The sequence below is a fragment of the Pseudorasbora parva genome, chromosome 14 (genome assembly GCF_024679245.1).
Source record: "Pseudorasbora parva isolate DD20220531a chromosome 14, ASM2467924v1, whole genome shotgun sequence".
NCBI classification, from domain to species: Eukaryota; Metazoa; Chordata; class Actinopteri; order Cypriniformes; family Gobionidae; genus Pseudorasbora; species Pseudorasbora parva.
Genome location: NC_090185.1, coordinates 29435692 through 29461290, shown reverse-complemented (window position 1 = coordinate 29461290; position 25599 = coordinate 29435692). Strand labels below are relative to the sequence as shown.

General features: G+C 38.0%; 1 long non-coding RNA gene across 1 annotated transcript; it reads right to left on the bottom strand.

Annotated features, from left to right (window-relative positions):
- Positions 1-4446: 4446 nt before the first annotated feature.
- LOC137040517 (uncharacterized) lies at positions 4447-6645 on the bottom strand. The gene is made up of 3 exons (XR_010897923.1): positions 6535-6645; positions 6252-6435; positions 4447-4487 (listed from the first exon to the last, which is right to left on the bottom strand). It is a non-coding gene; the product is annotated as an uncharacterized lncRNA (long non-coding RNA).
- Positions 6646-25599: the final 18954 nt, after the last annotated feature.

Below are 25599 nucleotides of genomic sequence, written 5' to 3'. Positions count from 1 at the left end.
AATAATGAGAAACTGTCATTATTGCAAACGAAATAAGGATTTACTAAATCAAAACTATAACATGCTGCTCAATGATCTGCCGCAAGCCGAAAAAGGGTGAATTGTAGTATTTTAACTGTGGTTTTAGCTACTAATGATTCAATTATTTCCTTATTATCTTATTATCTGATTTGCATTGAATAGCCTATCTCTCTGAGCAAACGCGCTCTTGAGAGGATTTTAAACAAGAACGAGCTTTGGTGCAGAAAGAACAGAACAGAGGTGGCTGCGAGGTGGCAACATCCATTGAACAACTTCAAACCTCTGGAGACACACACACACACACACACACACACACACACACACACACACACACACACACACACACTGTTTTTCATGTGCATATGATACGCACTTTATGGCGTATTATATGGACGAACCACCCACCCCATTAGCCTAATCCTACCCAAGAGCGCATCATATACACGCCATAAAGTGTGTATCATATGCATGCAAAAAACAGCGTAGGCCTATAGCATATGCACGCCAAAATGAGTTTGGTGTATACATTCCACGACATTGCACACTCGTATTTACGCATTTAGATGTGATCGGGTTGGTAAACGACAGGGACAGGGTTCTGCTGCCGAAAAGTTGCAACAGAAATATGAGGTTGTGATCGGGCAGCAGTTTTCATCCAACAGTAAGCTAATAGAACAAAAATAAATTAATAAGATAGCACAGCCTATGCTGCCCGCCTCGCTTGATGGGAGTTGCTGCGCAAAACTGTGCCAATGTGCAAATTGCCCATGCGTGGATTAAGTCATAATTACGAGAAAATATGTCATTATTATGAGAAAGGTTCTCAATATTTCGAGATGATAAGTCAATTTTTTGAGAAAACATCTCGAAATAATGAGAAACTAGGTCAATATTTTGAGAACGTTTCTCAATATTTCAAGATGTTAAGTCAATATTTCGAGAAAGTTTCTGATTATTTTGAGATGCTAAGTCAATATTTCGAGAAAGTTTCTCATTATTTTGACTTAAAGAATTATATTCTTTTTACTCAACTATGGCGGAAACGGGCTTCCATAATATATTATTCCTAATCTAGATTAAACAAAAGTGCTTCAGCCAGGATAAATCATATGAAGCGTGCTTTTCAATGACCTCAGATTTCTAGTGTAGCCTACAGTATTTCAGGTTTCAGGGCTAGCCAAAATCAGAATTTGAATGACCTGAAAAAAGCTGTCTCTACGTGCGATGCCACACTGAGTGACATATGTTCATTAATCACTGTCTCACACAAAGAAAAATATTGCAAGTTAGCCTACTACATAAAATTTGAACAAGCAGAAATAATACAGCATCACGGTACAGATTTTCAGCTATGTCTATTAACATTTAATCATTTAGCAGACGCTTTTATCCAAAGCGACTTAGAAAAAAGGGGAGAGCAATAGAAGCAATGAAACAAACAAGGCCAACAACCTGTAAGAAGTCTCAATTAATTAGCACAGTACACAGTTTTTTTTTTTTTTTTTTTTTTTTTTTTTTTTTGGGACAAACAAACAAAAAATAATGGATAGTTAAGTGCTATTTTTTATTGGTCAGGTGCAATTGGCAGAGATGTGTCTTAAGTCTATGTCTTTTAACTTTTATAGTATTTGAAGGACAAAAACAAAGTGTACAACCAGTACAGCATGTCCTATTCTTTAGAATTGATTATTATTTATTCATGTTGTACCAGTCCAATATGACTGTCAGTTGAAATAAACCTTATGTTGTAAGAAAAAGTTTATTTGTTATGAATCAATTTTGATGCGTTTCGTAACTTTTGTAATTTTACATTACAAATGTTGAAAATGAATACTGTCAGCTCCAGATGACACATGGGAGCAATGTGTTGGCAGTTGGCCCTGTTCAGAGCTCTGACCTCCTTCCAAAAGCCATGGACATCCTTACCCCTCATTTTCTCAGCCATTGAGTTTGCTCTCATAGCCTGTTCATGTTCAATGTAACCAGAGGTGTAAAGTAACGAATTACAAATACTCTCGCTACTGTAATTGTGTAGTTTTTCTCAGGAATTGTACTTTAAGTCGTTTTAAAATAGTGTACTTTAACTTGAGTACATTTTAAGTGATGTATCGGTACTTTACTGCGCTATGTTCCCTAAACCTACCGTCGCTACATTATGTTTATTTATTTTCCTGTCAACGTGATTGTCTAAGATGAATAATCAGTCCTGCGTCTCCATGCGTTACACGCGTGACTCCCGTCAAATCAATCATTGCGACCAGTGTGAGAGTGAGAGGCGCTTTATGAAAAGGGGTAAGTCAGAGGCGCGAGCCGCTTCACACATGAGACAGCCTGACAATTGCCTAACACAGCTTTCAATCAAACTCATTAAGCATTCTGCAAAGTGCCCGTCAGGCCCACCCACCGGCTACGCCCCTGATTGTTTGCCAGGCTTCAAAGTGCATTAGGCATTAACCGATCATCACTGCTAGATTTTTGTCACTTACATCGATTTCATTTAACATATAAACACATAAACCTGCTTTTTAATAGCAAATAACTTTAATAAAACATGGGATTTATATTTAAATCATGTTTTTTTATTTATTTATTTTTATTGCAAGCAAAAATAATCAGTGGGAAAAATTGTGAGTTATTCTATTCTGATTTCTTTAGTGTATTCTTTTTACAGACAAAGACATCTATTGACATAAAAGTAGTACAATGAATGTGTTTTGAAAAGAAAGAACTCAAGAATTGTTAATGAACAACCTTTTTTAAATAACTGCAAGAAAACCTCTACAGAATTGTTGTCATAAATGTTACCAGATTATTGGTTCCTTTCTCAAATGGCTGTTTATTACAAGGGAGTGCAGAATTATTAGGCAAATGAGTATTTTGACCACATCATCCTCGTTATGCATGTTGTCTTACTCCAAGTTGTATAGGCTGGAAAGCCTACTACCAATTAAGCATATTAGGTGATGTGCATCTCTGTAATGAGAAGGGGTGTGGTCTAATGACATCAAACTATATCAGGTGTGCGTAATTATTAGGCAACTTCCTTTCCTTTGGCAAAATGGGTCAAAAGAAGGACTTGACAGGCTCAGAAAAGTCAAAAATAGTGAGATATATTGCAGAGGGATGCAGCAGTCTTAAAATAGCCAAGCTTCTGAAGCGTGATCATCGAACAATCAAGCGTTTCATTCAAAATAGTCAACAGGGTCGCAAGAAGCGTGTGGAAAAACCAAGGCGCAAAATAACTGCCCATGAACTGAGAAAAGTCAAGCGTGCAGCTGCCAAGATGCCACTTGCCACCAGTTTGGCCATATTTCAGAGCTGCAACATCACTGGAGTGCCCAAAAGCACAAGGTGTGCAATACTCAGAGACATGGCCAAGGTAGGAAAGGCAGAAAGTCGACCACCACTGAACAAGACACACAAGCTGAAACGTCAAGACTGGGCCAAGAAATATCTCAAGACTGTTTTTTCTAAGGTTTTATGGACTGATGAAATGAGAGTGAGTCTTGATGGGCCAGATGGATGGGCCCGTGGCTGGATTGGTAAAGGGCAGCAAGCTCCAGTCCAACTCAGACGCCAGCAAGGTGGAGGTGGAGTACTGGTTTGGGCTGGTATCATCAAAGATGAGCTTGTGGGGCCTTTTCGGGTTGAGGATGGAGTCAAGCTCAACTCCCAGTCCTACTGCCAGTTTCTGGAAGACACCTTCTTCAAGCAGTGGTACAGGAAGAAGTCTGCATCCTTCAAGAAAAACATGATTTTCTTGCACGACAATGCTCCATCACACGCGCCCAAGTACTCCACAGCGTGGCTGGCAAGAAAGGGTATAAAAGAAGAAAATCTAATGATATGGCCTCCTTGTTCACCTGATCTGAACCCCATTGAGAACCTGTGGTCCATCATTAAATGTGCGATTTACAAGGAGGGAAAACAGTACACCTCTCTGAACAGTGTCTGGGAGGCTGTGGTCGCTGCTGCACGCAATGTTGATGGTGAACAGATCAAAACACTGACAGAATCCATGGATGGCAGGCTTTTGAGTGACCTTGCAAAGAAAGGGGGCTATATTGGTCACTGATTTGTTTTTGTTTGGTTTTTGAATGTCAGAAATGTATATTTGTGAATGTTGAGATGTTATATTGGTTTCACTGGTAAAAATAAATAATTAAAATGGGTATAAAGTTGTTTTTTGTTAAGTTGCCTAATAATTATGCACAGTAATAGTCACCTGCACACACAGATATCCCCCTAAAATAGCTAAAACTAAAACTTCCAAAAATATTCAGCTTTGATATTAATGAGTTTTTTTGTGTTCATTGAGAACATGGTTGTTGTTCAATAATAAAATTAATCCTCAAAAATACAACTTGCCTAATAATTCTGCACTCCCTGTACAAGACATAGAATATAGCTTATTCAGATGCTCACCTTTGTTAATCAGCACTGCAAACACACAGATGAAGCCCCAACTGCAGAAACAGAAACAAAGAAGTTCATTTAGCTTTCTTTGGTTCAACTAGTATGGTAAAAACAACCCTAAAATCATGAGGTTGATTTCCACATAACACACATAATAAAAGTAAGATGGTGAGAGAGGTCAGTGTCCCTCCATTACTTAGCTTTCTTACTGACCACAAATGTCACTAAATTCATCTCTAAATATGTTACAAGCTGGCAGTAAATGTTCCTAAAGGGCATCTTTACCCATCTTACCATATGGCAATTGATAACACTGCATTCACTACACATTAATCTATCAACTAAACTCCCTGCACATGGACAAAAAAGGTGCTAATGCTAAGAGCTAACCACTCAAAATAAGTTATAGCCAATAAACCATGCATATAAACTTTATGATCATTAATGAACCAATTCATATTTAATGTTTTAACAACACTTAAAAAAATCCCTTTTAATTCTGGTTTAATAAAGCATTTGACGACCAAAAACACAGCAGGCCAAACACAAACACGAGCAACAAGCTAACAGACCGTCATGCTGCGGTGACACGTGTGTCCACATAATTTCGTTCTGCATCCAACAAACATACCTGATCATTACAGCGGTCAGATATTATAATTAACTGGAGTTGACTGGTGTATAATATCAGATGTATTTGACTATATTGAATAAAAACAAATTTTTTAATTATTTTTTTTAACAGAAAGTATCGTAACTCTTCAGCTTCCGTACGTCGTGCGTTTTACGACATCAGACGTGACGGCGGCAGAATCACGTGAACTGATCAGACATGCGCACTTTGCGCAGATTCTTTCTCAGTTGAACTTCAGTATATTAAACACTCCTGATCGTCAGCTGAATTTACATCATTATTAATATCATTATGTTTCTGATTTCAGTCATTGTATCGCCAATCATCTGTCTGTCATATCTGCACTTTAATTCATCAATAAAAGACTCAACAAAATCTTAGATTATCATCTTCAATAGTTAGACTAGACTGTAAAAAATATCATGTTACATTTACAGTAAAGAAATGTAAAAGCAGTAAAGTAAAGCAGTAAAGCAGCTGTTCCAGTTTTACAGAATGCCAAACTATATTTCATTAACTGATATAATTTTAATTTTAATAATGCAATAAACATTAACTCAATTATATAAATTTTCCACTTATGTGCATTACTGATAAAAATAATAAGCAAATTATATATATATATATATATATATATATATATATATATATATATATATATATATATATATATATATATATATATATAAATCATATGTTATGTGTAATGATCTGGCAATGTCCTTTTACTGTTTTTACTGTATAAACTATCTGGTAATTGATAGTGTGTTAACTTGTATAATAATAATAATAATAATAATAATAATAATAATAATAATAATAATAATTTGCACAGTATTTTATAGCAAAATTTCATTTGATATTAATTTTTTCAGTTTTTTCACCATGGTAAGTAGCCATTAACCAATTATCATTTTTGTACATTTTTACAGTGTACAAAATATTGTGCTGTTTCAATGAATATATATATATATATATATATATATATATATATATATATTCTTTATATATATCTTTTTTTTCTTTTTTTCATTGAAACAGTAAAAAAAATTGTACACTGTAAAAATGTTAAAACTTATCGTTACAAGCAATACTCGTCCTTCTGTCTGACGTGACATTTGATCATATGAGTGAAATGAACAGCAGTGAAATAATAAGTGTGTACTGTACTCAGACTTACATGAGGATGAGACTGAAGCTTCTTTCTTAAACTCCTCTGAGGAAGCGTTGTGTTCTGGATCCTGATCCTCAAGTCAAACATTTCTCTGAATGACTTCTCATATATTCCTGCTGTCATTGAGTCTTTAATACTCTGTCTCGTCTTGACTTTAGCTTATTGTTTCCAGTAACATCTTCATTCTGACCTACAGAGTATCGAAAAACATCAGAGAATTACAGACTGGCTTTTACATATGTTTTTCAAACATGAATTAACAAATGAATCTTCTACAACAAGACATTACCTGTTTTCTGTTTCCTATCTGGGCTCAATCCAGTAAACTCTTCCTCACAGTTTCTCTCTGTTGTTTTCATCCTGACAGACTGAAGAAGAGCTGAGAGACTCTGGGCTGATATCCTCTGATGATCTGAAAGGAGGAGAAACTATGAGCAGATTGTCATCACTAGATGAGTGAGTGAGAGGGCAGGTACAGTGTGCGTTATGGTTTTGCTTATTCTACATCCTCATTCTTACAGAGAACAGAGAACTAAGAGAGAGAGAGAGAGAGAGAGAGAGAGAGAGAGAGAGAGAGAGAGAGAGAGAGAGAGAGAGAGAGAGAGAGAGATAGAGAGAGAGAGAGAAACCAGAAGCTCACAGCCTTGTCACGAATTTGCCTTTCGAACTGTGTTTATAACCCACAGTATCAGAAGTCGGTTTGGTTGTGTGTTGCTTGTCTTAATTTATTTGAACTTTTTGATTTCATCGGCACACACACATTTGTTTTACTGCATTACTCTTTTATTTTATTATTTTAATACATTCACGATTCAATACGGTTTATTGGCATGGGAATAATCTTTACTTTGCATAAGCATTGCTAACATTAACATAAAGACAAACATGTTTACACACAATTAAAAGATGATAAAATAATAACAATGAGGCAGAAAAGGTAAAAAAGTACAGTGATTTGTTCTGTTATTTAAAGGAATCCCATGGTGTTGAGACTTGTATGGCTTAATATAACATAAAAAATGTCTCTTACTGAAATATGTAGTAGAAAACCCATGAAAGATCTACATTATTTAAAAAATCGATTTTATATTTGGACCATGGGCGGCGCCATTTTGTTTGCGTTCTAGGTTGATGACGTAGAATGGTTGCACTCCTCAATCAGCTGGCGTTACCCGTAGCTATTTTTATCACAACGCAACTCGAAAATTGTTTCAGAGTTAAACAAAACCAATGAATTGCTTTGTAATTGTACTTGAAACACACTCAAACATACATGTGCACACAAACTCACCTACACAAGTCACAAACAGATCGGCGGGCGGGCACACACACCTGAGAGACTGCGCTCAATCGAGATGTTGGGCTGCTCAGTCTCCACGACAGGGGCTGAATCTGAAATCGACCCCCTATACCCTGAAATAGGGCATTATTTGAAGGGACGGCCATTTGTAGTGTTGTCCGACACCTAGTGGACATGTTCGAGTGCAGTCATTCAGTCTCACGTTGCACCGCAATAACGAGTGTACAGCCGATTTACAAACAGCTGTCCGACTTCACGCACTCGTCTTCATTCACTCCTTCAAGTTGTATTAGTGAACAAAAGTAGCGAATGTTATTTGTTTCTTAAAAGTGAAAGTTTAAAGATTGAGGTTAATTCACTGAGCTTGTGCTCAAACTTTAATACACAAACCAATCCCATGCATCATCACCAAAACATCCTGCCTCTCTTCCTCACGTTACCCTATCCCATCGTCCTACCTAGATATTTCCCTCTGCTGGATACATTAGGCATTACAGTTAATCTACTGCATATCAACAGTCTATCTATGATATCAACACAGGGATTGAGGGTTATGTATGCGCGCACGCAGTGCGTGTGTGTGTGTGTGTGTGTGTGTGTGTGTGTTCGCACCGATCTGTTGGGGTGTGTGTGTGTTCGCGCCGATCTGTTGGGGTGTGTGTGTGTTCGCGCCGATCTGTTGGGGTGTGTGTGAGTCTGTGTGAGAGAGAAAGTTTGTGTGCACATGTATGTTTGGGTGCGTGAAGTCGGACAGCTGTTTGTAAATCGGCTGTACACTCGTTATTGCGGTGCAACGTGAGACTGAATGACTGCACTCGAACATGTCCACTAGGTGTCGGACAACATTACAAATGGCCGTCCCTTCAAATAATGCCCTATTTCAGGGTATAGGGGGTCGATTTCGGATTCAGCCCCTGTCGTGGAGACTGAGCAGCCCAACATCTCGATTGAGCGCAGTCTCTTAGGTGTGCGTGCCCGCCCGCCGATCTGTTTGTGACTTGTGTAGGTGAGTTTGTGTGCACATGTATGTTTGAGTGTGTTTTAAGTACAATTACAAAGCAATTCATTGGTTTTGTTTAACTCTGAAACAATTTTCGAGTTGGGTTGTGGTAAAAATAGCTACGGGTAGCGCCAGCTGATTGAGGAGTGCAACCACTCTACGTCATCAACCTAGAACGCAAACAAAATGGCGCCGCCCATGGTCCAAATATAAAATCGATTTTTTAAATAATGTAGATCTTTAATGGGTTTTCTACTACATAATTCAGTAAGAGACATCATTTATGTTATATTAAGCCATACAAGTCTCAACACCATGGGATCCCTTTAAATCTTAATGTGTTGGTGTTATCGTCCTCTTTTGTCAGGTTTGCATTTCTCTTCTTTTTTATACTGAAGGGGGTGGGCCGACACCCTTGCCTCTTCATCATATGGATCTTATCCTTTTGAATGATTTTAAATAACCTCATGAATTAAATAATCAGTTATGATCCTTTTAAAATAATGAATTATTGACAATCAATTTTATTTGATCATTAATACATCTAACTATTATTCAATATGATTTTGACTCTATGTCTACTGTATTGTGTTTCTAATTTGCTTTCCAGAGACGGTCTGACAAAGACAGTCTGACCCCTATCTATGTGCCCTGATATAGATAGCCTGACCTCTATCTCTGGGTCCTGACCAACAGGGCCTTGGAGAGAAAGTTAGAACTTCCAAGAGGTGAATCCTGCCTGTTGTTAGTAACCCCAGGACAGGAAGGGGTGGGAGGATTTGAGTCTCCCAATTGTGATTTCTTCCCATTTATATAGTGTGATTTTTCCCATTGATAGAAGTACATTTTTGTCTTTATATTTCTTTATAGAATGAGGTAGATGACATTAGTCATACTTTTCTTTCTGGAGATTCGTTTGTCATGTGGTGTTGATATCTTGTTCTGTTGATAAGCTCACAGGACACACTAACCTTGGAGGAGAGATGTGCTCTAGAGTCTTGTGTGTGTGTGTGTTACATGTTCTGTGCAGGTTTATGGAATGGATTGGACCACTTTTTCTCACACCCTAGACCTCTTGGCGTCTTTCTAGGACTCCCCTGAAGTCAACACTACCCCAAGCTTGGGATTTTCTGATGTATACATCCTGATTAACAACAACAACATCTCCTATCTATTCTCGCAAGCCACATTGTTTAGACTTAATGCCAATCAGTAATATTCCACGTGTCCATAATGATGTAAATCATGCCCTTGAAATTGGTATAACTGGTGTGGTAATTTTGTGTAAGGTAGAGTAGAGTCTGGCCTGACACCACCCTGAGAGACTCTGAAGATTAATAACACCTGTCTCTTGTTCCAGTAATGAGCGCGAAGAGGGGATAAAACACCAGCGGAACCAGAGGACAGGGAGAGAGAGAGCCGGACTGTTGACGCGAACCCCAGAGACTGAGTTTACTGGAAGCCGGAAGTGCCGACCCGGAAGTGATCGTTGTGTTGAGAGAAAAGCACACTATTGAGTGTGCTGATGTGTTTTGAGCATTATAATAAATAGAAAGCGTCAACAGTCCAACCGACCCCCGTGTCCTCTTCCTTCCTTCTTTACGAACTTTGCTACACTGGTGCCGAAACCCGGGAAGGAAGTAGGACCGTGCCGCCGCCATGCACGCCCCCCTTGCCACATGTATGTATTAGCATTCTGTATTCTTAATATCACTCGTTTTTATGTATCGATTACAAATCCTGATGATGCATATGCATCAATCTTGATGCATGTATTTTGAATCGTGATTTAGGTCAATAAACGACTTAAAATGCTGAGAATCCAATTAAATCACGAGTCGATAGCGATACAATGCTTTAAAAATATATAAACATTAAAGTACCACAAGTGTCACATTTCTGAGCCCACATTTGAGCTCTCCTCAGGACGGCCACTACTATTCACATGAGCAGATGACAGCTCTCTATCGAGACAGCAATAGACCTCCAAACTTGCTCAAGCCATTGATAAAGTTGCCACGTCATTGCAAGGTTACTAGCCTACTGTAAAACTCTTTAATTGCATGGAATACTTCACTGTTATTTTCTAGATAAAATACTGAAGTTCTACGGAAATGGGTCATACCACTGACCACTACCTGAGCATTTATTGCATGGAATGAGCAGATACATAATTTACGTTTCTAAAATGCATAAGCCCAGTTCTGATGAATGAAATAAATAAATACAAATTATTTAAATACAATTGTTTTGTGTTCACTTAAAAGGTTCCCTATGTAATTTTCCATCCGCTAGAGGATGCCTATTCAAAACAAAAGGTGTAGCTTGATGACGCCAAGCATCTTAATCTTGGTATGTGGTCTTCACCTCGCAGCCAGTGGAAAAGAATCAGGATAGGAATCGGGCAGAAATCATGTTAATGGATGTGATTATTAATGTTATTGTGGTATGAAGCAGAGCAGGATGAGAGTTGTGGGAACTGAGCAAGGCCACTGGAGCAATTGTTTATAAAAGATGAACGCAACACATGCCTCGCGGGCAGCAGAACTTTTATTATGCTACAGTCGTCGGCGCCACTCCTGCTTTTCCGGTCATGATTCTGAGTCATGATCATATGAGATACATGAGTGTGTTGAAAATTATGTTATGACATTCTTTGTGCGTTCGCTCGACGGCTGCTATGATGCACACTGCAGTAAGAGTAAGCTAGCATGAATTGACATGCCACTGGAATGCACTCCTCTTAGCATGCCGTAGCGTGGGTATATCGCTACCCAAAAGCGTTCTAGAACACAGTGCGAGTTACCTTCGAAATGGAATGTTCCCCAAAGAGCTGTCTCCTGAAGCGGTCACTGAGCTTCACTGCATCACAGATTTGGCCCTCTGGGCCCCTAAACTAACAAAGAGCTGCTGCCATTAGTTGTTCAATGGTACTGATGTTGGCAATGAAGAGGCATCTGTGGTTGAACTTGGTGGACATCAAAGAGAAAAACTCTTGGAACCTTTCAGCACATCTGTAGAGCTGGTAGTCAGGAATTTTAAAGAGGAAAGGGCATGGGTGGCAGCTATCAGGAAGTATATCCCGTGTCAATCTAAATCTTTACCTAAGACCTCTGGGGGACTTGGACCATCAGAGTCTGAGGACTGGGAGGGAGGGCCAGAGGGAGACCGTAGTTCCTCAGGCTTCTCCTCTGAGCTGAAGAGCACAGAGGAGGTGGGATGATAAAAGGAAAAGACAAGATCTGAGGGAAATAATCAATAAGAAGCAATTTGGTAAACAGGATCGAATCACTGAGGAGAAGTAAAACCCCAACAAGGTGGTAGCCTTAAGTAACCTTCGGCCTCTTTTCTGGTTCTGCTAGAATACCTTTTAGGACAAAGCATATCTAGTCCCCTTAGCAGTTATGGTGGTGTGTTGGAATAGCTCTCCTTTGGTGGGATATATATTTAACTCTAGGTGAGATAATCTCTAGGTTGAAGTGAGATAAAATAATGAAACACACTCTTCAATGATAGTTTGATAATGAAGAAGGGCCATTCTCTCCTCCGATTACTTCCTTTGGGTAGAGGCAGGGCGAACTTTAATTGTACGGCATTTATTGCATCTACATAGTTTGCCTCCCTCCCCTACCACAGTTGGGTTTTAAGTAAGGATATTGCTTCCCTTTAGAGTAGCTAATAGACCCATCTAGTCCAACCTGGTTGTAGACAATGCTATTGAGGATGTTCGTCTGGTTCGATGTTTGTTTTCTGTCTCTGACTATGGCTAGTGCTAACTTCAGTACAGGTAATAGCAGGTCCTAGATGAGTGTGTTAAGAGAGTTGAGCTGCTTCGCCTATGACGCTGGGGTGTTTAAGAAGTATAGCTACCTAGTGGCTCTCTTTTAGAATGGTAGTGAAAGAATCCAAAATAATCAAAGATATTTGATAGTTGACTTTGAACAAAGACATTTGTTTTACTGTGTTTCACCCCCTCTCTCTTATCAGTGGGGCTGTTTGGGATTCCTAACGACAAAGAGATGTTGAGGGCCTGTAGGCCAAACGGTGCCACACCTGTAGTACAGTGGGAGAAGTTTGGTCTGATTGGTCAGTTTGAATGTCTAAGGGTTTAAGTCACATGGTCAAGGGATAGATAAAAGAAGATTGCAACTGTTGCTCGGGGTCTTTTTCCTCTGACGCTGTCTTTTTTCTCTGGCTGTCTCTTCTATGGGCCTTCTTTGGCTCTTCTCTTTGCTCTCTCTTTCTTTCTTTCTATCTCTCTTTATCTCTCTCTATCTCTCAGGTAACATTCTATACATGCTGGGTACGATTAATGGTATAAGTTTTATCATCTCATTCATCTATTTTGTAACTATTTTAAATGTAACCATAACCGGATTTTGTCATTAATTTCTTTCAATTATAAATGATTTGCTTATTAGTTTTGGATTGGTATTGACTTTGAAGTGCTCCCTATTGTAATACAATATAGTCACATTAAAGCAACGCTCTCCCACATATTTTGCTATTGTAACTGCGTTTACTTCCGTCATTGGTATAAGTTGCAGTTATAGAGAAGAAATGTACAGTTTTCTACCATCTTGCTGATAACGTTTCTTTAGTCGTTCGGCAACCCTGCAGTCAGAACCACTGTAGGCGATCCACCCTTACAGTAGCAGTATCAAAGGCTGTAGCTGGCATTTTACAGGCTTGCTTTGATTGGCTCTTTGATAGAGTGGAACCTTCCCCCACTGTCAGAGGTTTTAAAGTAGTGTCCTCCGCTCCCCATTGGAGCCTTTACCAATCCATGTAGAACCTAACAAGTGCAAATACCATACATAAAGACAGCAGGATTATATTATACATATATGAAGATGAAATGCGTTTAATGGAGCTCATATATTTTACACTGGTCTGAGAGTAGTTCTGTAATGGATCAGATCTGAATTTGGAATGGCAGGAGTGGTCAAAGGTTAGCAGTAAAGTTCTGCTCCCATTCAAAAAAACTAAAAACATCTGAACATCATTAACATTTACTATTCACACCAGTGTGATATATGCCACCAATGAAACCCTGCATCATTTGCATATAAAGCGTAGTTTCATAGCAACCAGGGAGCCTTCTCCCTAGCAACCAAACCTATGGCATTTCCTTAAACTGTGCTGTCAGCATTGGTTGAAATTAGTATAGTCTTTTGACTAACTAAAATGGTAAATACAGTTTAAATACAGAGGAGGTAACCAGAAGCGTGTGAAGTGGGGGGTTTCAGAAGATCTAAGAGGTCGAACTAATGCTAAGCGATCAAAAATCCATTTAGAGAAGAAACGTCTGACTTTTTCTCTGAGAGCTTGACTCTCTCTTTTTCTGCATTTCTGTAAAAATGTAAAACCTCTTGGGTCATGCCCAGGTGGAAAAGGTGCGGTATTTAATGTATTAAAAATATACTTGAAATGCAGGTAGTATGCTTGTAATACATTTGTATTTCCAACATGCTTATTTGAAGTAGTGTGATTCTTCCGGCGCTGGTGCAAGCTGGCTGCCCCCCCCCCCCCCCCCCACTTGTCCAAGTTTTAGCTTTTTAGACGTTTTTAGTTGTATATTATTTATTTATTTAATATTTAGCACTGCATTTGCTTAGTGTGGACATTTCACGGCAATCACAATGTGCGTCGGAGCCCGTGTGCACATTGTTTATAGCAGGGAACAGCTGATCGCGTTGAGCAGCGCGGTAATGCTCCCTCAGGACAAACATGTGATTCTTGCTGAGCTACTTCAGAAAACTCGCCGAGGATGTCGCGCTGGAAGGAAACTCCGGGAAAAGAAGAGACGCTTTAGACCTGCTTTCCCTTCCGTCATAATGGGAAATGTGAGATCTCTTCCTAATAAGATAGACGAGGTGGCGGCGCTTATCCGGCATCAGCGGGAGTATAGACAGTGCTGCGTCATTGTGTTTACGGAAACCTGGTTAACCCCTCACATCCCGGACTCAGCCATTACATTGGATTATTTTCATCTGCTGCGGGCGGACAGGACTGAGAACAGTGGTAAGAGGAAAGGAGGTGGTCTGGCTGTGTTTGTCAATGAGAGATGGTGTAAGCCAGGACATTGTTCAGTGAAAATAGATCTGTGTAACAGGGACATTGAACTGTTAGTTGTTAGCATGAGACCATACTATCTGCCACGGGAGTTCACCCATGTTATGGTGTTAGCTGCATATGTGCCACCCTCTGCTAAAGCGGATACTGCATGTGATACACTGTTCTCAGTTATTAGTACCCTGCAGACACAGCACCCACAGGCTCTCTTCCTCATCTCTGGGGACTTCAACCATGCACCCCCTTCCTCTGTGTTGCCAACATTTACTCAGTATGTCAGTTGTCCCACTAGAAACAATAAAACATTGGACTTATTTTATTATTATCCTTGGAGTTGGCATACTCCTCATCCGCTCTCCCTCCCCTTGGCAGAGCTGACCACAACATGGTCCATCTACAGCCTGTGTATAAACCTGTAGTGCATAGGCAGCCTGTGGAGCACCGTGTGGTGAGAAGGTGGACTACTGAGAGTGAGGAAGCTCTAAGGGACTGCTTCAACACCACTGTGTGGACTGAGCTCTGTGACCCACATGGAGAGGACATTAATGTGATCACAGACACTATAACGGACTATATTAATTTTTGTTTTGAAAATACTGTGCGCTCCAAAACGGTACAGTGTTTTGCAAATAACAAGCCGTGGATGACCTATAACATCAAAGCTCTACTGAAGGAGAAGAAGAGAGCTTTTAGGTCAGGGAATAGGGAGGAGTTTAGGGCTGTACAGAAGGAGTTGAGACGGAAGATCAGGGAGGGTAAGGCCAGCTATAAGAGGAAGATGGAGGAGCAGCTGCAGCAGCAGAACATCAGGGGTGTGTGGAGGAGCTTAAAGACCATTTCGGGCTTCAAAGCACACCACTCACAGGCTGTGGGTGACTTGCAATGGGTTAACGATTTGAATCGTTATTTTAACCGTTTTGACCAGTCACCCCCTCCTCCTCCCCCGCAGCTGTTCCATACCATGTCACCGGGACAATGCCACACACCCCCAGCCCTTTACAGCTCTGGCCCTACACACCTCAACGCCTCCTCACTGTCCCATGGAATCAGCCACCCTCTCAGCGCACACCTAACTTTTACATCGGTCCAGGTGAGAAAAGAGCTGAGAAGGATAAAAGCACGGAAAGCAGCTGGACCAGATGGCATTAGCTCCAGGCTGCTGAAATCCTGTGCAGATGAACTATGTGGGATTATTGGGCATGTCTTCAATCTGAGCCTCAAGTTGAGGGTTGTGCCACAGTTATGGAAGACCTCCTGTGTAGTACCAGTGCCAAAGACACCATACGCTAGGGACTTCAGTAGCTTCAGGCCGGTGGCTCTCACGTCACATCTGATGAAAACATTGGAGAGACTGGTGCTGGCTCACCTCCGTTCCGAAGTGAGCTCAGCATTGGACCCACTGCAGTTTGCCTACCGGCCTGGGATTGGAGTGGAAGACGCTGTTATCTTTCTATTACATCGTGCTCTTAGTCACCTGGAGAAGCCCGGCAACGCTGTGAGAATTCTATTCTTTGACTTCTCCAGCGCATTCAACACCATTCAGCCGGTGTTTTTGAGGGACAAGCTAGTGCAGACTGGTGTGAATTTGCATCTGGCTGAGTGGATCCTGGACTACCTGACAAACCGGATTCAGTTTGTGAGGGCCGGGGGCTGTGTGTCTGATCAGGTGGCCTGTAGTGTGGGTGTCCCTCAGGGCACGGTACTGGCACCCTTCCTCTTCACCCTCTACACTGCAGATTTCCGATATAACACTGATGGCTGTGTCCTGCTTAAGTTCTCTGATGACTCTGCGGTCGTTGGCTTGATCAGTGATGACGATGATGCAGAGTATAGAGGACTGACGCAGGACTTTGTGGACTGGTGCCGGCCAAACCACCTCCTTATTAACGCAGGGAAGACTAAGGAGATGGTGGTGGATTTTCGCAGACACCGGTCTGTTCCCTCACTGGTGAACATCCAGGGAATGGACATTGAGAGAGTGGACTCTTATAAGTACCTGGGTGTTCACCTTAACCATAAACTGAATTGGACTCTCAATACAGAGGCACTGTACAGGAAGGGTTTGAGCAGGCTTTACCTCCTGAGGAGACTGAGGTCTTTTGGAGTGCAGCCTGTGAATACACTTTTCTTAAATTCTTAAATACACTTTTAAGAAATATGCTAAACACAAGCATACTTTTAATATACTTATAAAAAGTATACTAGAACTACATTGGTAATAAATATATGCTTAATTATATTTTTAAGAAATATGCTAAACACAAGTGCACTTTTATTATTTTTCTAAAAAGTATACTAGAAGTAAATTGGTAATAAATATATGCTTAATTACACTTTTATGCATTATCATTTTATGCATCATTTCTCTCCTCTTTCCTTTCCTCACCGGAACGTCACATATACAAGAAATAAAGTGAACAATCCAGTAAAAAAAAGTTAGTGCTATCTACAACGGTTAAGTTAAATATCCTAAAATAAAATAAAAAAGTTGACTCTGCCATCAGGCAAAACGATCTTTCAGGGAATAAATTATAGATTAATGAGACCAAAGATCACTCGTTAAATCTACACAAGAAAAATTATATTTCATGTTTAACCACCAAAGACATCAGAGCCAGCAGCAAACATCAGAAGGTCTAGCCGAGAAAAGGCTGCTCTCGGCGGGTTAACGAGCGCTGATCACCCGCTGGACCGACTGGATCTCACAACTCCGAAAACACCAGATCAAATTGCCAAATAGGCGCTCTCTTTATAAATAAAACACATATTTAAGCTTTAAACAACGTCCTCTGGAGTTCGTTCTCCTGAGTTGCCAAGTTTGAACTACCAAGGACACAAGTCACAAGTTCGCGTACTTGATATTGACAAACGGCCATAAAGTGCGTCCCTTAATTGTAACTGAGGCGAATATATATATATATATATACCCTAGTGAAAAAAAGTATACTAAGTATACTTGCGGTCAGACTCATTTTCAGTATACTTGAAGTGTGTTAATGACTAGTTAACTTGAAGTGTGCTATTTTGACACAACTAATTTTGTACTAAGTATATTTAAGTTGTAATTAAATTGTGTTAAAGCACAACTTTAAGTGTATTTAGTATACTTTTGTGTGCTAAATTGGAACAACTTTAAGTATACTTAGTACACTTTAAGTATAATGAATAATTACGTGCTTTAGTGATATTAAATGTGCTTTATTTGTATTATAAGTATATTTTATTTGTGTTAAGTATATTTTATTTGTATTATAAGTATACTTTATTCGTGTTATAGTACACTTTATTTGTATTATAAGTACACTTTGTGTTATAGCATACTTTATTTGTGTTAATAAATTACAAATTAATTACCAGTATATTCAGAACACACAAACAATATACTATGAATATTATTTACCTTGACTCATTCAAATGACTAAAAATATACACTTTGTAGTCAATAACAATACAATGTGTTATTACTTAGCTGTACATTGTACAATATACTTTGAATTACATAATGTCACACAATACAGTATTTTAATGTGCTACCTTACATTTTAATGAATTACTTACTGACTTACTTTCCCAATGTTGAATGCATTTGTTTTCAAGGACATTACAATAAATTAATCAAATCTAACACACATAACTAATAAAGAGACATTTCATTAAACAAGCCCAACGATTTTTATAAATGGTTTCACGTGGTTTCAGCAAAGCTAAACAAAATTAACTTACCATGTTTTTCATTAAATTAACACTGGAAGATGTTGGAAAACATATCATTGAACTGATTCCACTGACCATCTCTACGTATGTATAAATTACACATATTCAATTTTCTGGTGAGCTGCTCAGTACACTTGCGTCTGATGGCCAATTACACATCATCAGGGAGTTGACAGCAAACACTCGTGAAGAACGCAATCTGTTAACAGAATATACGAGATAAGGTCAGGTGCATGTTCATTCAACTTTTTATTCACGTTTAGTGACATTACATGTTAACTTACCTCCAAACAGAAGGACTTTTTCCAACTTTTTCCGGTGCTTTCCGGGATCACGTAACGTTTGGCATTTTATTCCAAAACAGTTTCGTCACCATCAAGGTCAGGCAGCGATGTGTCGTAATTGAACTGGTCCGAAGAATGATCAATGTACTTTCCGCTTTCAGTGTTTTATTAAATAATTAATGTAACGCAGTACTTCACCTGCAAGGCTGCAAACCTCCCGCGAGTGAGCGTCATACAGACGAGTAGCGTCAGCAGCTCTACCTCTGATTGGCTGCAGGCAGTGAGCAACACAATCTGATTGGTCACAGATCAATGAAGAGACATTTGAATTCCGATAAGAAACAACTATTTAACTCATATTTTCTTGCGTTGTATTTTAAGTGTGCTGTTGGATTCTTCTTTGCCAGTGTAAACTTATTAAACATATTTACACTTAAATCACAACTAAAGTAGGGCTTATAGCATACACTGCACATATTTAAAAATGGGCTTTTAGTCCATATAATAATTTATTTATATAATAATAATTTATTATCACTTATTTATTAATGCTTAAGCTTGAACAGTTAAGCATGAATAAATAACCTTAAACAGTATTTATAACTTTTTATACAGCTTAATGATATTAATTATGTATTTTTAAAATATGCTTTTAGTGCATTGCTAACAATGACAATTTTGAGCATAAGTTTAAAATATATAAAAAATATATTTTAAAGTAATGTTCAAATAAGTACACTTTACAAAAGTACACTGAACTTTCATTTAAAGTATATTTTTCTAAAATATATTTTTAGAAAATATACTAAAATACAATTATTTTAAAGTGTGTTAAAAGTTGTATTGTGAAATATGATGCTAATATATTTTTTATATATTTAGAAATGGTACATTTTTTGTAAGTATATTTCTAATATACTATCGGAAAAGAGAACATATTTGAAATACAATAAAGTATACTTTTTTTTCACTAGGGTATATATATCTATATATTAAATTGTAAACAATTTTCATATTTAATATTAGTATATAACAGGGCCAAACCTGCTCCTGGTGAGTCACTATCCTGCAGAGTTTGTTATTTCAAACTTGCCTCAACACACCTGTCTAGAAGTTTCTAATATGACCAGTAAGATCTTGATTAGCTATAGTTCAGGTGTGTTTAACCCTTTGAGCGGTACGGTCCCACATATGGGATTTATAATAATACATTGATGTCACATACCTGCCAGATTCAAACTGGTAGGTATGTGCTTTTGTGCTTTGGCTTGCACTGAGCTAAAGACAGAAGCGCACAGCCCTTGTCAAATATCACAACTATGCAGTGTTTTCAACCACATGTTTATTTTAGGTCTAAAACCTTTAAATACACATACGTACTAGTAAGACGATACATATACAGTTTGTTAAACTTCCGCTAGAATATTTTTAACTCCCGCATTAAAGGTTTAATTGGGGTTGGAGCTGAACTCTGTAGGACAGTGGATCTCAGGAGCAGGATTGGACACACCTTATGCTCTTTTAAAACATTCTTTCTGAATTAGTATTAGATTTGGAACTGGTCAAGGCCAAGTTATGCTTGAACTTCACTTATTCTGAAGTGTATTCATATACATTATGTTCTGATACTAAAGCCTGAACATGTGAATAAACATCCATTTTCATTGCATGCAAAAAAAAGAAAAAACAACAACACAAAAACCTATCCTTTTAAATAGTTTTAACCTCAGTAAACTGTAATGCAACACATAGAGAAGAAAGTGAAAAAAATGACTATGTGACTGAAAGAAAGCACTTTCTTGCACTTCCAAGAGAGATCATTTTGACTTTCAGATACTTGAGGCAAGTGTTTGTTATTGTAGCTGCAATTTAGTACCACAGGCCTTTCAATTCAGAACCTGTTTGCATAGCCTCATTGGAAGTTAAGGCACTTTCTGAAGGTGCATTACGCCAATGAAGGTATTTTTTTGGACGTCTTGTATCTGACATTGCGATTTCCCTTTCATATCTACCGGGAACAGATCAATTTTATCACTTTGACTTTAAGCAAATCTGTATGCTCTGCTTTGCTTGTGTATTCTGATATCTACCTGTGACTCAGGGTGACCTCAGATCAAGCCCATACTTATCAATTCCCTTGAACTTGTTCATTGGCTAAAATGACAAACTGACAAAAAAAAAAACCCAAACGGATCAGATCCTTGATCCTTTACAGCATATTCACCTAGGAGGATAACATGATGCGCAAGATGTGCTTACAATTTTTTAGTGCTTACACATAAGATTTACTGTCCTTTTCACAGGGCATGTAATACAAGCCAGATTAAGTTCCCACAGGAATTAATATTTTATGAGGGGAGTCGGTTTTTATATTTATTGACTGCAAAATGGGTGGTTTTGGGTTAACAGAAAGTTGTCTCAATGTGATTATTTTTTGACCAGGTCTAATTGGGCAGCCCTTACTGAGCAAATCTGAATAACCCAAATTACTGTGTAGCACTTCAAACAGACACAACACTTGTGGAACTACGAGTCAAAAGCAGAGGGCATATTTTAGAGGGTGGAAAAAGGAGAAGATCAGGAAAACAGCTTTCCTACCTCTGTTCAAAAAGCAGTGGAACACTGACACAAAGGATTCCTGTAAAAAGAACAAGACATTGAAAAAATACTAAATATTTAACTTTTCTCAAATGTTACTTAAATCATTACTTTAAAGCAGCACTTGGCAACTTTTGCTCTCGGGGTCCCCCATCAGTTGGGAAAGAATAATGTCCTCAACTACTGTCGTAAGCTCTGTCATCCTACAACAGGGGATGCCATTGCGCATGCATTTGTTGACATGACAACTGTAATGAACCCTGATTTGTTTATGGTTTGTTATTTGTGGTCTTTATTATTATTATTATTATTATTATTATTATTATTATTATTATTATTATTATTGTTGTTGTATGTTTGCTTGTGTATGATTTAATTTTGTTTAATATATTTGGGTGTGGTTTGAAGACTTTTATTTTGGTAGCATGTCTGCTACATGATATAATGGCGCACACACCTTATGGTGGATAGATACAAACGTTCACGCTGTGTAAGGCGCGGTGGCCAAGGCAAGATTGTACGGTTCTACGAACTTTAAGCTTAGATCCTGGTGTAAAGGGGAACAAGGTAACATTTAAGTGATATCTATTTTTTGAATGTGGTTTGTTATAAGGTTGTTTATTTTGTTCGTTTGTTTTGTTAATTTCTTGTATTGTTTGAATCTTTCAATATTTACTTTTTCTCTCTAGCTCTTACGGTGGTTCATGTGCGTTGTTGTGGCTACGGAACAATAAACAATGAATCATCAGTGAAAGAGTCGCCCATTTATTGAACCAGGATTCTACAGTTAGAGCTTGCCTCATCGGTTTGGTGACCCTCGTCGATCAGTTTGACGGCTTCATAGGATTGCTTGTTTGTGGTAGAAGGTGTATCATTCCTCTGACGTTGATATCGTTCCTGTGGAGACCAGCGCGATTTTCATGGACTGAGGATTGCTCAAGGTTCGATCGAACGGCTAGCTCATTGTGCGGAAGTCAATCGGAGCGGATGGACTGGGTAAAAAAAAGGAAAGTGATCATTTGTTTGTTTGGATCGCAGTGAGTACGACTTAACTGTGTTATTCAGAATAATTCTAAAAGGCTTTATACTCGTGATGGACATTGTAGCATATTCTCTTTACCAACGGACTGAATATTGATTAATTTCACATTTTAAGGGTTTATATCTCAATAAATATGTTGAATTTGTAACTAGTTTTTAAATTTAATTTGATGCGTATTAGCCCATATGAAAAAAACCTATATGGTTCATATATGCGACCATATATGTTCCTTACTTAAATCAGTCAGAATTATCTTATATGTTTAATGTAAGTCCCATATATGTCATACACAAAATCAGACTGTTTATGGCCCATTTCATACTAAAAAACACACAGAAAACTTTTGGGTCATGTATGAATCCTGCAAAAATCTTATATGAGTTTTACATGTAAACTGTATGCAATGGTATATGGTATTAGTAGAAAATACATGATATTCATATACAAATCATATAAAGTTCTTATACTGAATCATATGCTAGTCATATAGGATTTATTTATATTTTGTGTCATTTGTTTATATGGTTTTTATACAGATTTCATATTTTTTTAATAGGGAAATGGTGTGTTAGCTCTTCAAGTTTATATAATATACATATAAACTACATATAATAATCATACATGATTTCAGTCAATATTACATCTCTGCATATACTAACCATATATGATTTCAATCAATGACATACACAAATTTGTGATGGAAACACTTTTATTTCAACACAAAATAAAATAATCAAATTATACTCCACATGAGTAATTTACAATTCCAACTTGATAGCAAACTGAACTTTGCTCAGGAAAAAAACAAAACCCAAAAAACAACAACAAAATACACTGAACACACTGTAATGGCCATCAATGAAAGATAATGAACGGATTAGTTCACCCCAAAATGAAAATTGACTGATAGTTTACTCACCCCCATCTCATCCAAGATGTTCATGTCTTTATTTCTTCAGTGGAAAAGAAATTACGTTTCTTGAAGAAAACATTCCAGGATTGTTCATCATATAATGCTTTTCAGTTGCAACCAAAATGTTGAAGGTCCAGATCAACGCCGTTTCAAAGGGCTTCATAGCCTCTGCGTGATCTCAGATGAGGAATAGGGTCTTATCTAGTCAAACGATCTGTCATTTAAAAAAATGAATATACTTTTCAACCTTAATTGTTCAACTTGCTCAGCTCTGCGAGGTGCCAAGGATGACGTAATCACGTGGAAATGGTCCCATAGACGTAGGCAGAAGTCCCGCCCTCGTGTCTACGAAGCGCTCATGTGAAGACTAATACAAACGCCCTTTAGCAAAAACACTCAATTTTCAACTTCAAAATCATCCAGTATCGTTGTTTTATATTATTTTTATTTGCTAGAGGGCATTTGTATTAGTCTTCACATGAGTGCTTTGTAAACACGGAGGTGGAACTGCATTGATTTGGACCTTCAGTATTTTGGTTGCAACTAAAAACCATTATATGATGAAAAATCCTGGAATATTTTGTTCAAAAAACTGAATTTCTCTTCGACTGAAGAAAGAAAGACATGAACATCTTGGATGACATGCGGGTGAGTAAATTATCAGGACATTTTAAAAAATCTTTTAATGAAGGCCTTCTGAAGAGAAGCTATGCATTTTTTATTAAAAAAATATCCATATTTTTGACTTTAGACTAAAATATCTATCTTCTGGCAGTCAACTGTGCGTGTCTACTTAGGCCAAAAGAGTGACCTCTGACCCGAAGCATGATGTATTGATGAATGCGGATATGCAGAGAATAGAGGAAAACAAAACACTGGTCACGAATTTGAATTTAAAGAGGATTCGATAAAAGAGAAGCGCTTGATTTTGTTGCCCAGAGAGACGTTGAAGCTTACGCTATTCCTACATCGCATCACTCGGATCACTCTCTGGTCACAAGTCGTCTGCCATGAGCTGGTTATTTTAGTCAATAAGGTTATAAATATGGATATCTATATCAGTATCTATATCAATTACTATATTAACTTATTTCACATAGTAATTATAGTACACATATTAAAGCTTTATTTGTTGTGTTCTGAAAATAAATGAACGTCTTATGGGTTTGGAACGACATGAGGGTCATTTTAACAACATACATTTTTGGGTGAACTAAACGTTAAAAATTGACAAAGTTTAATAAATACTGTAATAATGTATTGCTCATTGTTAGTTCATGTTAGTTAATACACTACATTAAAGTCTCATTTGTTAACATTAGTTCAAGTCTTACAACTCACATTACATAAACTTCTTCAACACTTCCCCTTCAGAACTGAACCAGTCCTCATGGGATGAACCAGTCTGTGGCTGAACCTGTTCTTCTTGCGTGGTCTTCAAATGTTTTCATGAAGATCTTTCTGTGGAAGAAAAAGAAAATCTTCTTGACCACCCCATACATGAATATTAGAAACACGTTTCATTATAATGTTTTTTCCAGTATAACAATATATTCTTATACAGTTACTAACTTTCTATTACAAAATTGTAATATTGTACATCATTTAGATTCATATATGTTGCAGTTACATGAATGCAAATTATAGAAGTTTATATTTTAGTTATATTTTAACTACATTACAGCAATTTGCAAACTCAAGTTCACTAAAACATTAACTATTTTAAAGTGAATTGGCACAAAATAGACTATTAATGATGACAAAAGGAACATACCGGTAAACAAATCACATTACATTTATTCTAACCTTTGCGTTTTGTCATTGTCACACAGCTTTCACTGTGTCACACAATCGTTGTATAACGTTATCTATGCAAACCATGAGCTTTAGTGTTTAACTTAGTTATCAAATGACATAGTTAAACAACTAGAATAGTCGTTTTTTACATTTGATCATTTAGCAGACGTTTTTATTCAAAGGGACTAACAAATGATGAGACCAATCATATAGTTTAATAACTTTAATACAAATATAAGCATTTTTCACTTGTTTTTGCACATTAAATACTTGTAATTTAATTTTTGCACGTGCGCGCAGCATAATTAGGCTTAACGTTACGTTACACACTAAGGCTGTGGCACCGACATGATAACAGAAACAAACAATTTACAAATCTTTTAGCAAATCTTGCCATTAAATAAGTTAACATTTGCATTGAGAACGACATGACAAACACAAATCTTACCTGGAGCTCGACACTTCGCGGTCCCGCTGGGAGGCAATCATATCACGGAGACAACAAGAACCCGCGATTGATTTCCTCCTGGCCGCGGCGCGGTGACCCATGCGCAGTTTGCGATGACAGAACTAAGGCTATTTTTGTTACAGAAATCTTCATCGTCTAAGCCTAACGCTTAGAGTGAGTGTT